The following is an 18,590-nucleotide window of genomic DNA, read 5'->3' on the forward strand; positions in this document are numbered from 1 at the left end:
TTATTGTGCAGTTTACTACTACGAACAACTCTAGGTTAACTACAATGTATACTAGTGCAATTCAATGGATGTTAAAGGGAGATAGTTTACCTTATTGCAATCCATCTCATAAAGTCGAATTAAAATCGTCGAAAAAAATCGGTATCGATATACATACTAATGCTTGTGTCGGAATAACCTGGTCGCATAAATAAAAACATTATAAAGGGGGAAAAGCCATCAAATAAAAAGAAAAAAAGTATACACATACAAGACTACATCCTATAGTCTCTCTCCCCTTCTCGCGTTGTAGACGGAGGCTAGACACCCAGCGGACAATGCACAATGAAGAATACACACGACACTCTGCACATATCCGTGTCGGAGTACACGCCGTATAGACGTTCCCAACATCATGATTTTCACCGCACAACAGACACAGAGTATGATATTGACACCCGCAGACTGCACACCATAGTTCCCATTGCCACCTACAGATACAGGAATAACTCGCTTAGTTCTGCTTCGATCAGGCCTGGTCCGCAGGGAGCGAGCAGGCTCACACACAAAACCGTACTGTACGGTCGGTGTCTGTTTTCAGGGAAAAGTTACTAGCACTGACTGAGGAAATCGAGGGACTGGTATGGAAAGAGTACCACATCTCTGTTTCAGAGTCCAAATAGGCCTGATGATAGTTGACACGCAACCTCCAGTATAAGATGGAACCCAGAAAAACTTCGATTTCGTCGTCGAACCCTTATCCGCATCCCCAAAGGTGCATAAAGCTCTGCATCATATAAACGCAGTGTTATCTTGATCGTTAACACATGAAGGAAAGGTGATCGGCCCTCGGCTTCGGGGTAATATTGAATAAATATTAGAGCGAAAAATCAGATATATTTATTAGACCCCCCCCCCTGGGAATCGAACCCAGGACCTCCAGAACGGTAGCCGAGCGCGCTGACCATTACACTACGGAGGCGGACAAAGAGAAAAACTATAAGGGTGAAAACGCATTTTTATGGTTATCTCATCACAGGAACAAACGCGGGCTCGTACTTTAATTTAGCCACAGTGGCCAATTTTTTACCGATCTGTACACTGACGCAGGAAAAGAAAAGGATCTAATGCTAGTGAATCTAGAATAAACATTGTGTCAAGCGAGGTAAAAATAAATCAATAATGAAACTTCCAGTAAATACGGCAAAAAAAGGCAGGTGAGATTTTGGTCAGTAAGTGTGACAATGGCGTGATTCGGCTCGTGCCGCGTCACGTGCGGTCACCATTGTTACGTGTTCGGTCGTGAAGAAACCGGTTATCTGCATCCAACTCGGCGGAGAGTGCAAGACACGGCTACGTTCACTGTACAGCCAAGTGCAAACTGCGCTCGTGCGCTTGCAATTCACCAAGGCGACTCGACTCGCTAACCCCTTTTCATCTCCTAGAACCATTATGGTTTGGAAATAACATATATTATTAGAAAAATTGTTTTATAAATTTTATGTTTAAATACTTATATTTTTAACATGAGAATTTGAATAAAAAAAAAAAAATGCAAATAAAGAAGTTTGAGAGGAGGAATTTTTTCCTATGAATATGAAATTCCTAATATGAAATAAAGGTTTATTTTTTTTGGGCCAATCCTTACTGATCCGACTCTTTGATTTAATTAATTTGTTTTATTTTAAATAATATATTATAAATATATTACATCATGATTTTGCGGTATTTCCTTTTTTCCTTTCACTAAATATGATGACGGCCCCTGCAATGGTGTTCGAAATGTCGGTAGAATGCATTAATACGCGGATTAACCCCAAAAACGCAATCCGTTATCACGAGTAACCGTAAAAATGTACGTAACTATTTTATAATATTTTACTAAAAATCTGAAAATATAATTCTATTTGACTTGTATTATGAAAATGAAACCGGTAAAATTAATTGAAATAAAAAATATAACGGAGAAATAAAATAAATAGAGGATATTTCTCAAGCACAACGTCATAAATAATATAATGTAATCCATACACAGTCCATTCACAGTGTTGAATAAGAACAAAATGATTATTAGCTATTACGAGCATAGAATATAATATACTTAAGTAAGTAAATTGCAGGGTAGACATCAATCAATTTGAAACTATTTGTAAATAAAAAATGCATATTAGCTTATTGCATCAGCTTAATTCGTTTATTCTAAGCGATTTATAATTATAGGAATTTGGATCGTAACTTTCTTAACACACATTCAATTCTAATAATAATTAGATAATATTTCTGATTCGTGGCGACCATGAAACGCCTGAAGGAAGAATGATAGCTGAATCAAAAACAGTCCGTAAATAAACAATCAACCAAATGCAATAGTATAGCCAAAACAATACAAGTAATTCAATTTCAAAAATTAATCTACGTAAATCTAAAGGGGGAACAGAATGCGGTATAGCAAAAAAACTGAAAGTTAATATTTTGTAAATTAAAAGCATTGTCAACTTTGTGGTATGGTAATATAACACTCTCCTTATCGTTCACTTTTTAAAGTGGTATTACACAAACTGAACGATGAATGATAAGGAGAGTGTTACTCAATGTTTAATCTAAAGAAAATATATTTTAATGTAATATCCCGTCCCCAGTGCGGTTTTGTAGATTGTAATTTGTAATATGTAGTAACAAATAAAGTTACGCGGCTCGTACATTACGGAGAGCACCGTTCACAATGTTAAGTGGCCATAAAATAGGGCAAGAGCAGTCGGAGAAATAGGCATCGCTTACTCGCGGAACGGAGAACAAGTAATCCACTGCTCTCGGATGTGATGTAAGGGGGTCCGACAGTCGTAAAATACGCCAATGGCAACGCAGAAACGGGGAGGGTTGTAGGGATGCAGTCAAAACCCAAGAATGTACCGTAGGTGTGATACACATAATTAAAACTGAGAAACGCTTAAAGGCAGCCGTCTTTATGTGAAGTGGTTTGCAGTTTGCTACCAAGCCGGAGGTCTCGGATTAGATTCTCTCCCGCGTAGGTACAGTCTGACGATGTAGCGGAAGTAAATAAACGGTAATTGGTCTACACAAGTAACCGGATTAATGCAAACCCGACATCGAATTAATTTGATTTAAAAACCATCAACTTAAACCATTTTTTACACAATCTGATTGTTTTAAGTTTACATCTACCATGCAATGTTTCGCGTATCAGATTTTGTCAGTATTCAATATACCGTGCATACTTTCGTCAGATCCACGGTTTCCATCCATATATTAGGGTTGTTACCACTACCCTGTGAACAGCGAGTTTTGACTCTGGCTTCAACGCGTCGTTCACTCTATTCCCAGTATTAATCCTCCTTTCCCAACCTTAGAAAGTATACATTCATCTACCTATTCCACACTTTCACCATTTTCTATATATACAACTACATTCCGATGTTTCGAAAATAAGAATAACTTATAAGATCAAATATATTTGATCCTGTACTTATATTTCAAAGATCTCGTAAAAAGGTCGTTAAGAAAAATTAGAAAACGAGTTAAGCTCACATCAATTTAGAATTATTCGTGGATTTAACATTTCCATCAATGTCATTACCTCGGTGAGTAGCAGACGAGCGCGCGAGGCGAGAACCCAGTACGGAGCGGGCAGATGAAGCAGCCAGCGAGTAGTAAATGAACGAACGTAATCAGAATTAAATATTCACGATACGTGAAAGCGCTTCATTGAAGAAAATAGCGAAGGAAATAGAGCGGAGATAATGCCTTTCTGTTCTGCGGCCGCAGATACGACAGCCTACACAATATGTTCATCTAGAAAGTTCTCGTGCTAAACGTCAAGTCTCGTATCATCTCTCGTTCGATTAGTTTAGTTTAAAGGTAGTCCTGATGGCGATGGCTTACCTTCGGGGAAAATACCCTCGAAGTGAAGCGTTGCTTTGTGGTATAAAAAACATGCAAAAATCACATTTCTTCCACCAAGTACGGCATAATTTATGGCAATGGAAATTATTTAGGCATTCGGGATAAATGTAGAAGATTTTAGACCTAGATTTGAAGCCTAATAATACACAGCTGTCGTGTAATTTTTAAACAAGATAATTTTGCATCAAGTGTAGTACCTATTTGCACCACGCCAATAAGAAAATCTTTTGTAAGCGCTCTATGCGAACTTACAAACCTGACTTATAAGTTTGTTTACAGCTGATATAATATACGAGTACATTGGTCGATATGCAAAAGCCGTCCCCGCCAGCAAAAAAACTCGATAACTGTGTCAGACACTAGATCACTGCGATCACCGATAACCCCGTCTAATGATACAGATACGAAACGTTCCTAAAATCGTTCCATCATCAGAAATATGTACTACCGTCAATATAGGTAAAAATAACACAAGAATGATAATAGGGAAAGGTTTCCACAACAAAGAGAACATTCGGACCTCACATACTAATATAAGAGTTTCTGCTTAATAAAAAGCTTCTTTACATCTCACCAATAGATGTCTCTAGTGAAGTTCTAGTGATTCAAGAACAAGGTTTCTAAATTGATTCATATATATAGAACTTCCAAGAATTTGAGTAGTGTGGTTGTCAATAATGGGTGGAATTGGTGAATGTTACACGTGTGTAAAGTGATCACTTAAACCAGCCTATGACGGTCGTCAGCCCCGTAAATGCCCAGACTTCCATATTCTTCTTCATCTTTGATGAGATGTCAAAAAAATATATAATTATATAATTTTTTATTTGATGGTATTTCCACATAGATTAAACAAAAAATATTAGTTTCTCTCTTTTGGTCGATTCCTATAGTTTCTCATTCCGGGAAGTAATATCCACTGATGTGTGAACTTGCTCATAGTCAACATAATATAAACCTAGCCGGATTGCCATATTATATCATAGCGAGGTATCGTTTGCAGAGGTAACGCAAATCGAGGCACTAACGCACAGAATGACTGGAGAACGCAGGAACGAAAGGCGGCCATTGCTGAGGCCTTGCGCTCTTCTCGGACGAGGAATGCCCGCCGCAGGTGCCGCTACTGCGGCGGCCAAGGGCGGCCTCTGACGCACGCTAATCTGCGCAAATATTAACAACGATCTAGATACAGCCTCAGATGCCTGACGCCTTCGAGATATGGTATTGGCGCCATATGCTCCGCCATCCGCGGACAGTTATCTCTCTATTCTCCTGGATCTTCGTGCAAGAAGTATACAGACGAGTTATTCTTTCGTACATCGGACATGTTGCTAGAAACGAGGGAGATGTAGAGAAATTAATGATTGCTTGAAATGTGGATTCATTAAGAACAGATAGAATCTGAGACATGACCGGACCCTTGCTACACCATCGCACTGAATAAAGAAGACAACGGACTATTAAAAAGAGAAAAAGCATGTATTACATATACTAGCTATTAGGTCATCGTGCAAGATGAGAAACGAGAAATTTGTTATGGTCGGCAGAATGGGGGGAAGAAGACGACAGAGATTCCATGCACTGAACGAACCAAATAAAGTCTGCGACGGGCTTCTTCCTCACTAGGGACAGTGCTCAGATGTGCAGGATAGAGTGAATGTAGAGTGGTAGAGTGACAAAAAGCGACTAATCTTTCCAAACAAAGCGTTCATTTAGATCAGCACAGTAAACTTGATATATTTTAACCCTTGAAAAGTTGACGCTTTTACCATGTTGCACATCTGCAAAGATCATATGTGCCTACATGCAATATCGCGTAAAATACTAATTTGATTAAGGCCATGCACAGCACCTGCGTTTGTATCAGGCAGGCTACATTCTCGTTTATATAAAATTACAAAATACAAAGACTGATAAAATTAAACACGTAAAAATACAATAAAAATATTATATAATAATAGATTGTAGGTAGATCAAAAGCCATGCGCTTTTCAACTGTAGGTACATAAAGACTAGAGTTGTATGACACTCAATTTTTCAAAGGGAAGCGTCGTTTGTTAGAAGGTGCACCTGCAGAGTAAAATTACTCTCGAGTAATCGATTCTTTTTGTTACATTGGAGATGAATTTATTGATCGTGGGATGTGTATTTTATATACTAATTCCTTAAATGAATCACAAAAGAATATCATAATACGCCTTTTATGGATCGTGATGTACAGAGAGTGGGTGTTGCGAAATTCATGTCATAAAAAATATGAACACATAAATATGTATATATTTTTATATCATTAACTTTTTCAGAAAATAAACTGCTTTACGATATTTTTCAAGTTTATTAAAAAAATTATATAAAAAAAAACAAAAACGCTTGGGTTAATTTTTTCCAACTATTACTAAGTATATACGTATTCATATTGAAATAGTATCATAGCATATCGAAATCTAAACCATCATACCAAACAATGAACTCAAACGTCAAAATTAGATCATTGAGGAAAAAACTTCTTGATATCGAATACATTTTATTCGAATGATTAATTATACACATGATAAAACAACTTTAATAAACAATTTTTGCTCCGGTAGAAATATATTTTAAAATAGGATGTTTTGTAATGTAGACGACACGTAAAAATTTCACATTATATAGTATTTAATTGAAAAAAAACTAAGTAGGTAAATAAGTGTGTCTATGACTTTATTTTCACCGCGCATCAAATGTTGAAAATTCACATTTAAGAAGAAATTTAAATATAATAAAACTCGACAAAGAGATAGTCCATTCTTGTACGGGCTTTATACACCAGCCTGAATATGGGCGATGTGAATAAAAGACGTGTATGCATAATAAAAATAAATATATACATAATAATAAAGGGCGTGTGTTTTGTTAGTAAATGGAATGGATGGTGCGTTGTGTGTATTTTTAGCGCTCTTGCGCAAGATGCGGCACGGCAATGTGGAGGGAATATCGTGGCAGAAGCCGGGAAATGGATCTGGGTAGAAAATTTCAAGCAATAAGAATTTCTTCCCAAAACATGTCTCTTGTTGTTTCTAGAACCCAGGAAACAACTCAGAAGATAAAGCATAATTTGGAAGATAGGTTCCGAAAGTGACGAATCCAACGACTGAGAAAATAGGACATTTCTACCTGCAGCCTTCATAAAAAAAAGTTTGTATTTACTGGAGCAACACAAGCTATTCGCCTCCTTGGCTCATAATAAATATATGAATTTTTTATTATTCTTCTTCTAACACTCATCCGCACTCAATAGTGCATAAGGCACTGCATCATATCGACGCAGTGTTATCTCGATCATTAATTGCACGAAGACAAGGTGCTCAGTCCTGCGCTTCTTGTACTAGTCCAGGGTAATATTAAATAAATGTGAGAATGAAAATCAATTAAATTTATTTTAACCCGCCTGAGAATCGAGCCCGGGATCTCCGGCACGGTAACCAAATACGCTTACCACTACACTACGGAGGGGGAGAGAGATTTGTCACTCTAATATTTATTTATTAATTAATACTACCCTGTATCGGCGCCTGAATCGTAGGACAGATTTCACCCTGGCATCATATACATAATTAGAGATCAAGTTAACATTACGTCTATCTGATCCAGTGCTCTATTCACCAATGGATGTTAATAAGGGCCAGAAGAAGAAAGCACATGCTCTAATAAAGACACAATTCTTACCAAATAATACTCATAATAAAGTTTTTTTATGAAGATGAAATATTGTAGGATGCCGAATGTAAAGAAATGAATTGGTTCACATTCTATTTAAGGCATTATTTTTTCCAAATAAATAAAATAAAATAAATGAAACCATATTAATTCAATGGACGTGAACAAAACTCACCAGTGTGTATATTAATAAATATATGAGTAACAGGCGTGATATGAATTTAAAAAAAATCGTAATACATATTGAGTTTTTTTTGGCGTAGGTTGGTCGGTTAATTTTTTTTAACGGATAGATCACTACCCGGGTTCGGAGAAAAACGATCGAGTTATTCGTTTCGAAATTAAGGTATTTGTTTGCTACGCATGAATAATCTCTGAAATCTGCTAATTATGGATATTCTCGGAAATGAGAGAAGACGAGTTAGATTAAGAATTTGACATTTTGACTAGAGTTCCAGCATAATGACTATAGTTTGTAGTTAGGATGAAAATGACTAAGTATCCGCATTCTCTGACCACAGGCCACAATAACATCTCATTTGAAATGAATCATCGAGTCATTTAAACATAATAATAGAAGAAGAAAAAAACATTATCCTTTACCCACTTTTAAACCTTTTTGATTTATATTGATTTAATTTGCTTTTTGTACTTGATTCGGTAGGCTTATTGTTATAAATCAATACAAAACAAAACGGAATTCTACAATTTAAAAACAATTAATGATTGCCGATCTTTAGCGTGGTGAGATGAAGGTTAATAACAATAGGGTGATACTAGACAAGGAGGCATAGTCCTTCCCATAGCATAGTAGCTTGCACAGTGGTAGAATTACTGAAGAATTATATGCTATTGGAAATGTAATCCTGGGAAAAGCAAAATGACTATGTGTAGCGACACTAAGATCGGAATTCAAATCGACTTTGAAGTTTTTTTAAACAAAATAAAGCGATAAATGTACCAGACGATGTCTTAAACTCTTCTTGACAAAAATATATTGAAATTATACAGTGACCTACGAAGATCGTCAGTATAAGTATTTTTTATTAGGAAAGGCTAAAGCAAGTCCTCTTATTAAGAATTACTTATGATTATTGGTATTTACAATATATATATATATATATATATATATATATATATATATATATATATATATATATATATATATATATATATATATATATATATACATAATCGTTAAATTAAAAAAAAAAGTTCTCAGTCTATCTTGAACTCTGACATTGTGCGCTAAAATTCGTTCCGGAGGTAAAAGAAAAAAATAGCACAGCCAGATGTTGTGTACGTCGTTTTTTTCCATCTTCAGTGTGTCAAGCGCCAAATCTGTGTTCCCCACGCTACTCAGTGGCGTTCCCACACGGGACGGTGCAGGCTAATCTCGACTCTACCGACACACGTGCGCGGCGGCTGCTGCGCTAAGGTGGCTGCCAAAATCGATCAAATACGAAGAAAAATTAGAGCAACGGACCAAAATCATCAACATCAACACTAAAATTCGAATTTGAAACGCAGATATCGTCGGCCGCTGCTGAATTCTCATAAAAACGAATGTGGGACAAAAATTATCATTGCACTGATGTCTGCGTATTTTAAGAATCTCTGTATGGTATATATAAAATGCACGCCCCCGTAGTGTAATGGTCAACATGCTCGGCTACCGTTCTGGAGGTCCCGGGTTCGATTCCCAAGGGAGGGGTGAAATAAATGTAAGTGATTTTTTCACTCTATTATTTATTTAATATTTACCTGAAGCGGAGAGTTGATCACCTATCCTTCATATGTCAACGGTCAAGATAACACTGCTTTTATATGATGCAGTGCCCTGTGCACCATTGGGGTGTTTGAAGATGTATAGAATAATTTTTTCATACAATAAAAGTATTGAACTTAATCACAGATTGCTTTCGGTTCTGTTTATTACGAATTGTTCGCAATTATTGGACTTTGGCTGTCTCCGCTCGTCAATACGTGGTTAGTCACTCTAATACTCAAATACTCATCTCGAGTCACAAGCCAAGCATAAGCCTTCTTGGCACTCTACAAAATGAGAATAAGCGACATTTATATAAAAACAACAAAAATAAGCAAAATTATACATTACTCACAAATGTGCGAAACCGGAACTTCGGCACTTTCAATCTGAGTTTAAAAAAAAAACATTCGATCTGTCTAAATACGGACATTTCGCCGAGAGTCCGGATTAGGATGACACTCGCAACCGGCTCGATAATATGGCCTATGACCCTAGGAACTTGAACCTCGCCTAGAACGCTCCGCCAACAGATGATTGCACTCCAACTACTTTACGAATCACGTCAAATTAATATGAAGTGCTTCCAGCCAAATTACTGTTTATTACAGCGAGCATTAACACTAAACGATTTTCACTATAGCGTCGAAGCTGCTAAACGATAAGGCTTGAAGCGAAAGATACTTTTCATACACTTTTCGTAAGATTACATTTTTGTGTCTAATGCACCAGTTTAGTGTGTTTCAGATTATTTGTAGGGGTTTTTGTTTTTTAGTTACTATTATTATAATAATTAAGTACATATGTATATAATAAAACATAAACTTTCGTTTGAGTATTTTTTTTCTTTTAAGTATGTATGTAAATAAATATAGAATCGCTCAGGCAGAAAACGCATAAAATGGCGCTTCAGCCATTTACAATAAGGATACTAAGTGTATTGTACAAAACGAAAATAATCCCAGTAAATACCATACTACCAGAAACGCGCGATGGCAATGTCAAATAAGTTGAATTTCGTATTCTCCAAAATAAGTAACAATATTTTCATTGTCTATGGGTAAAGTGTTCCCACGATAACGCCAAAATATTACGCGATCTATTGAAAATACAAGTGTTAAAATCGGATTATGGTCCATTGTGTTAGAAACGCGCGTCATAAAAATAGTTTTCATACCATTATTTTTCCTGTTTTCCTGGTATCGATTAAATTTCCGCAAAAAATGTTTTATTTTTCAACTGATATTTTTGTAGCAATTTCACGATTCGGAATACGTAGTCAGACACCCCAAAGCAGTCAGTGGTCCTACGAATCGTTTTCAGGGCTGAGAAAAAAGGGTTGCTGATATTTTAAAAAAGTAATAGGTACATATACATTTGGTGTACACAAACTGGCCCAAATTGCTCTTCAAGAGAACCCAGACGGAAGACGACCACCTGGAAGGTCTCCAAAGCAATGGCGTGAGTCATATCACAAGAGACGGATAACAAAACAGATCTTACAGATCCTCTAAGAAGAAGAAATATTTGGTGTACTAATTCCGACCTCTAGAAATGCCCTCGCGACGATGTCAATGTTAGCTACAAGTGGGTACAGCACCGAATAACACTTCCACTTGCGATAAACTGTATATACGAGTATGTACATACATACATGCGTATAACCTTGCAAGGTGGTGTAGTTTCGGAACCCAAAACCTGTTTCATATAATGTACGGCAAATTAACTTAATGTACAGCATGTGTTTATGGTGCAGATTTGATTGCAGTGTAACATATTTGCATTGAAAAAATAACTGGTTAAAATTACCAAATTCTGTAGAAGATTTGAGTACGTCGCTGTAAATTGATTTTGAACATGCAGAAGTCAATAAATAAGTCCATATGAATCCGAAATAGCGGATCCTAATAATAATTTTGTCGTTCTAACGTTCATATTATTTCTTATATAAACTTAATCATAATTTATTTTATTTTTAGCGTATTCTCATACTCATTTCCTGTGTTTCTAATCGATAATATAAACAGCGATGTTCGTAATACTTTTCAACGCTAAACATTGATTTCGACATCAAACTAAAAGTAATATTTTTTTGGGAGATATGATAAAAGGAGATATATAAACACTATCGCATTTTATTGTGCGAAGATCCGCACAGAAATGTGGGAACATTTCGTAAAAGTTAAGATAAGCAGAATTAAACAAAATCACAGCTTCCAGGAATTAATATTCATTTCCCAACATAATCTTATCGTTTGTAATAGCTGCAGATATCGAGCAATCAATATCACCTCAGATTATTATTAATCGCGGATACTTAATCATTGAATCATGAAAGACTTCGTAGTAAGAATCACTAAACTGAAAGTATTCCGTGATTAAAGTTGAAGAGTGGTTTGACTCTCTTTTTTAAGTTTTTGAGTGGTTTAACTTTGAAACGAAGATATGAAAAATGAATGTTAGTTAGGCTGAACAAGAGATAATTGAAAAGATTAGGAAGAGTTCTTAAAGGTGGTATGGACATGCCGAGCGAATGGATAACGAGAGAATGACTAAGAAAATATATGTGGCGAATGTGAGCGGGATAACAGAACGAGGACGGCCGAAAAAGAAAAAACCTAAAATCTGGTGGTGTCAAAAGTCTGCGTAATTGGAGGGCATGTATGACTAGGCGAGGAGTGTATGTCAGGACAGAAGAGTATGGCGTTCCATCCTCTCTGCCTACCGCTGCGGGAAACGGAGTGACGGTAGCAGTGGTAGTAGTAAAATAAACAAAGAAACCAAAATTTACCTGTCGAGCGAGAGACGTCCAGCCAATACGTCCGGGTTGCACAACTTTCCGAAATACTTTATTATATAAACCACACGTACAAGATGAGAGGCCCGTTTTAATTTTTCTTTCCTTTGTTGCACCAGAATTATGAAATGCACGTTGTCATTACGCAAACGCTCCAGTATTTAGGTGTGAAGTAAATCAATGTCGAGTGCCACATGTTGGTGAATAGAGCACCTGTCACCGTTCGGGTAGGTAAGTGGCCGGAGATATCCCGGCTTGTTATATCACTGCATACTGTCGCACAACACAGGTGCAATGAAACGCGGCGAACCTCGTACAAGAGACAATTTCTTATGGGGATAATAGAACGACCAAAAAATATTGTGTCAATAAGTACATAAGTATGTACATAGATAACGTAAAGTGGTATAAACAGGATATTTCTTCAAACCCTTATCTGCACCCGATGGTGCATAGGGCACTGCATCATATAAACGCAGTGTTATCTTGATCATGACCACATGAAGGAAAGGTGATCAGCCCTCCGCTTCAGGTACCAGTCCGGGGTAATATTGAATAAATATTAGAGTGAAAAAATCATTTATATTTATTTACCCCCCCCTGGGAATCGAGCCCGGACCTCCAGTACGGTAGCCGAGCATGCTGACCATTACACTACGGAGGCTGAGAAGATAATATTTACTTTTATTTTTTTTTACAAAAATATTAGTAATATTAGTAATATTAGTATATAACCACTCACCGAGAGTTTTATGTCTACCGATTTCGAGACGTACCCGTCTGTTAGTCAGGACAATTACTTTTGATACGTAAGTATGTAATACTAACATTTTTGCAAAAAAAAATATAAAAGAAAAAATGACTAGCCACAAAGAAAATGCTCTAAATATTAATAATATTGAGAATATAATATTGAACGAATTCTAAAATATTTTTAATAATTAATTTTAACACAAATAAAAATAGCGACTCTAGCTAATGTACCACCTAAACGTCAAACGTTGTTATTTCACTTTAAGGTGGTATGGACATGTGGAGCGAATGTATAACGAGACAATAACTAACAAAATATACGTGGCGAATGTGAGCGGGATAACAGAACGAGGGCGGCCGAAAAAGACTCGCCAGAATCAGGTATATCAGAACCTAAAATCTGGTGGTGTCAAAAGTCTGCGTAATCAGGGGGCAAGTATGACTAGATGTGTGGATGTGAAGGAGGCGAGGAGAGTGTGTCAAGACAGAAGAGTGTGACGTTCCATTCTCTCTGCCTACTGTGGCGTGATGGTAGTAGTAGTAGTTAAAACGTCTTATTACGACAGTTCGTGACGGGTAAATTAAGATATTATACATATTTGAGGTTCTATGTAGATACGAAACAAAACGTTCTGAGCTAGGGTATTTATTGACAAGAATGTAAGGATAATCTTGCAATTTAACGTTTTAATTTATTATGCAATAAAAAAAATGGTGACAATACCTTTCTGAGGGCGCCTCTTGTCATTATTGCATATCGTTTGTTTTTTCTGGAGAAAACTCGATGCGAATATGATTTCAAGTCGACTTGACAGAGCAGAACAGGTGGGAAACGCATTCCAAGAGCATCAGAGTGTTTGATGCAAGAATAATGCATTTTTATTATGACATAAGCAAGTGGTACAAGGCGCACACTAATGATAACACAAGTGCAAACAGTGGATTTTTATTTCCCGTATTTCATTAAGTTCGTGTACCAAAATTCAAGCCTTTGTCTTCTTTGCCAGCACTTGCGTATTGTACGTTGATATTCGCCTTCATTGTTGGGAATCTTCTTTTTCTATTTCCATTAATTTTTCGCCCAAATACATTTTACGACAAATTATACATTGTATCAAGTAGTCCAACATCTTCCCTCTCCTGTATTCAATAGTTTCGAGAAAAAATCGTAATTTTTTTTACAGTTGTAATTTAGCACTTGCATTGGCATTTTCTGGCAACATTTCGGATTGAAATGCAGCCTCCATCGTACGGGTTCAAGTCATGATCTATCATTCGTGTCACACGTGGCGAAACCATGCCAGAAATCCTTTCTTAATGTTCCCATTCATACCTGATGCAAACATTACTCAGAATCACTACCTAAGTTTTCAATCATAGGTAGAATGATTAATGTTACTCAATGTATAAAGTGATCACTTGAACCATTCGATGACAGATTATGAGCCCTTCAATTAGATACAGGTTTGTCGAGGTGCTATGTAATGGTATGGAACTGCGCCCATTATGATGCTGGCTACAATAACATGGGAAACGAAGGCGGTTCAATTATTACGTTGGCAACGGTAAAATAGGTTGCTATTATCATAATAAAATAATTGCGATGGCTCATTTCTGATAATGATACTCCGCTATGGCGCAAACTCACAAGAAAATCGTAATGCAAATCTGTGCCTACCTGCCGATTATCTACATAGAACATACAGCGAAGAATGTTTGACAAAAATAAACCGAATTTTGAGAAAACTAAGCGTTAATACCAGTTTTAGGATATGTCCAGAAAATGCCTCGAGATTTATAATCTCATTCTCAATAAAGACTTCATCTATTTTGATACATCAATAAAATAAAATTAATGGTTATCACGTTCGGTCACTATACGCAAAGTACCTTACGTGGTAAGGCTCTCGGTTCGGTTCCCGGCGGGGTAACGTTTAATATAAAATAATTCTTAAATTGTAATATGTCTCCTTCTTCTACCATCTTTTCCAACTGTCCAATTTAAACACGGCAGTAATGTCCTTCACCCTGAACCCCTCCACTTACGTCGTCTGTATCCCATGAAATATATCCCACTCCTCTGTCTAATAATGTGTAGTGGAGGACTGATAAATTCTCGTCGTGCGATCAAAGATCGCGTTAACACGGCGCCGATCTGAGGAACAGCGAGGACCGCCACGCCACATCTCGCGCTGGCCGAGGTGGACTTTCATCTCGAGGCGGAGTTTTTCTCGGCAAAGAGCGCTCGGTACAGATATGTTCGCGTTGAATATTAAAATATGGTAATTAGTAGAGCGTACAGCGAGCAGCTGACATAACAACCCGCCAGATGAATCGTCAGTACTGGCTTCTCACTATTTGCTCATCATTATTCAGCTGGTCTCTCGGCCGACCGGCAGTTTCGCGAACCACTTCCAAATGTTACAAGACACTGTTCGTTGTCTTAGTAACATATTATCCAAATTCCAAGAAGGCACTTTTCACCGAATATGGGCGCTTGTGCACTACCGGCACTTCAGTTAGCGTGATAAAACGATGGTTGGCTTGGATTGGCTTGTGCTTTTGTCCATCTTTATTCGGATCGGTGCTCTTGATCGGTGCGTGAACACGTTGCGCGTAAATTCGATCACGCACCGATCAAGAAATCCGATCCGAAGAAAGATGGACAAAAGCACAAGCCGATCCGAGCCAATCGTTGTTTTAAAACGCTAACTGACGTGCCGGACGGTAAAATTACACGGAATTCCGGGTAGTGGACAAGAGCCCTATGGGCCCTTGAACACTAAAGGAATTTTACCGTCCGGCAGTCCGGTTAGCATGATAAAAAGGGTGATTGGCTTGTGCTTTTGGCAGTCTTTCTTCGGATTGGTGCGCTTGATCGGTGGTGATCACGGTGCGTGTAAATTCGATCACGCTAAACTGTCGTAGTCGCTTTTATTTTTAAAAACCGGACTGCCGGACGGTAAAATTCCGTGTAGTGCACAAACGCTCTATGTGTTCAATTGTTTGCGAACAGCATACGTACCGCTACTGAGGAGATTTCATCTTTTATTCTTCATCTCCACTCCTTATCCGTACCCAAATGTGCACAGGGCACGCGATCCAGTTAACACTCTCCTTATCATTCCCCGTTCACTTTGTGTAATACCACTTTAATAAAAGTGGTATAATGTAAGTGAACGATGAATAAGGAGAGTGTTATCATACCACAAAGTTAAAAATGCATTTAATATACAAAATGTACGATCCAGTTAACTCGATCGTTAATTACGAGGAGGCAAGGTGTTCAGCGCTGCGCTCATAAAGGAGTGGGACGTATTCGACGCGTACGGATGACGTAAGTGAAGGAGCTCGGGGCGAAAGACACGACGGAAATGAAAATAGAGTAGTAATAGCCGGTAGGAAAAGAATAGCGGCGATGGCTAGGGCACTCGGGGTTGCATACCCGTATTCGTACAAGATTTAGGACATACGAGTTATTGGAAATGGGGAGGGGATTTTTACAAAAAGAAATGTACAATAATTAAGTTATTGCACCGTCATTAATGTGCGTATGAAGCGGAATCTCTAAAAGTTGACTAGTTGAATAAAAATATATACACAAAAGATGAGATTACCACTTCCCGTATTTATTTCAGTACATTGGCGGGCTTATTGCTAAAAGGTAATATCTTCCAACCAACTAAAGACCGAACCGTACCTTACTCACATCCATTGAAAATTACAATTTTTTAGAAAATAACCAGTGCCCATGTGAAAACGTAAACAAACGCAAGCCACTTTGTTGTGTTTAAATGTTTTTTTTTTCTAAAACTATAGTAGTGCAAGTTATTGTTCAATAAGAATTTTAAAAAATGATAAACACACGCATAAGACTACTTAAAACCTTATATGTTATTATATATAATTAAGTGTACAAGTAGTTTATTTTTCTTCTTCCATATAATACACGTAGAACACTTCTTAAAAATCAGTTAAACATTAATAAATAAATTCGTACAAAGTACTATATATATCATATTATTTAAATCGTAAAATATACAGTTATAACATAAATAGGCGAATGTAATAAATGACAGTTTGCACAACCGCTACGTAACAAGAGAAATTAACACAACTGGATGCAATAAATATATTAACTCGACCCAGGGTGAGAATAACGAAAAGAACTGGTTTATTTATGTAAATCCCCGATAACCGAATCCTCGCAAAACTGTCAAAAAATGAAAAACTAACATTCCCCCCGCTGAGCGCGGGCGCCATTTTGATTAAAAATTCAAAATTACTATCTTTAATTAGCCTTTTAGAAGAATAAACGTATTCTAAAACTGCAATAAAACTATCTCAGAATTCTTCGGTAATATTATAGCATTAATTGATTTTTCCTTACCTATTGAAAATACTCCGTTATTGTCGTCGATTGAACAGTCTGACATTTGTTGTATTGTATTCACTGAAACATTTAAGATATATGAACGAATTCACTTGTAACACTAGTTTCACACTATCACCGTACCGAAGGTACCAATAGTAAATTCACCTTTGTTTTAATATTTTTTAACACTGGTTTACAAGAAATATTGCGCGGACACGAACGACACAACCGACACCCGCGACGAATCCATAGAACTGCTTGTTTTTTAGATTGTGAAGTGTAAAGCTTTTAGTATTGTCTCGGTTGAACTCTGCAGGCTGTTTTATGAACTAAACTACGAAGTCAATAAATTCTATTTAGGTACCTATACGAAGAAACCTTCTTTACCGACATAATAAATGGAGGTATTCTTGCATTTATTTTAATTTTGTTTTTACTAACTAATCACGCCGTTTCGCAGCCGGGTTTAGGCAAAGAGAATAGAAAGCCACACCAGATTGCTTACGAAAAACAGACATTTTGAAATTGGCGCTTATGTTGCAAACGATATATAAGTATCAAGTATGAGCCTGAAGTGCGTTAATAAAAATATTCGTTGACCATATAGCGAAAGATCTATATACAAAAAAAAAATAATCCTCTCCCTCCTGTATCCTATAATATTCCATTATAAATCACCCCTTTTTAAGTAAATAACCGTCACTTGATTAAGAAACCGAAGCCAGCGTAAGTTTTACGTAAAACCCATTCGTTATATGTATGTGTAAAATAACAAAAATAAAAGGAGAGTAATGTCACTATTTTCTTTATATAATTAATGGTGCTTTTCTAAATCCTGGATGACCCCGTTGCTACCGTAAGATGAGGCCATTCTGTTATGCACCTGAACAGAATGTAATATTCGATAGGATAGACCGGCAACAAATTTTTAAGATACTTAACAAAAGAGGAATGAATTAGAAGGACAGTAGAGCGATATGAAACTTGTACCGGAAAAATAGCAATAATACTTAGTGGAGAAAGTTGTGCGGAAGCAAAAGTTGACCAAGGAGTGAGAAAAGGCTGTTTAATGTCCCCAGAGCCGTTGAATTTGTTGCATACAGTAAGCCATTGACGAGTTAAGTGAACATATGGTAAATTGGCCAGGGGTGAAAATACAAAGGCAGAGGATAGACATAATAAGTTATGCAGACGATCTAGCACTGATTGCTGACACTGAAAATTAACTAAATTAAGCGTTAAGTAGAATGGAAATTATATTGACAAACAGAAAAACTACATGAATGGTGGTAGGAAGAGCA

General features: G+C 36.9%; 1 protein-coding gene across 8 annotated transcripts in view; it reads right to left on the bottom strand.

Moving 5' to 3' along the window:
* The window catches only part of LOC148300557 (IQ motif and SEC7 domain-containing protein 3-like), a 111,541-nt gene that overhangs the window by 87,874 nt on the left and 5,077 nt on the right, over positions 1–18,590 (bottom strand). For 6 of the 8 annotated variants that reach the window (XM_088274623.1, XM_088274622.1, XM_088274620.1 and 3 more), the window contains exon 1: positions 17,305–17,545. The exons of 1 other annotated variant lie outside the window; for it this stretch is intronic. The gene's annotated coding sequence lies outside the window, so the exon portion shown is untranslated. Of the gene's footprint in view, positions 1–17,304; positions 17,546–18,590 lie in introns of those variants that run through there. One more of the 8 variants, XM_088274617.1, reaches the window with a different exon arrangement.

Source organism: Brachycentrus maculatus, unplaced genomic scaffold (genome assembly GCF_059751285.1).
Source record: "Brachycentrus maculatus isolate JH-2025_06_01 unplaced genomic scaffold, ASM5975128v1 h1tg000693l, whole genome shotgun sequence".
NCBI lineage: Eukaryota > Metazoa > Arthropoda > Insecta > Trichoptera > Brachycentridae > Brachycentrus > Brachycentrus maculatus.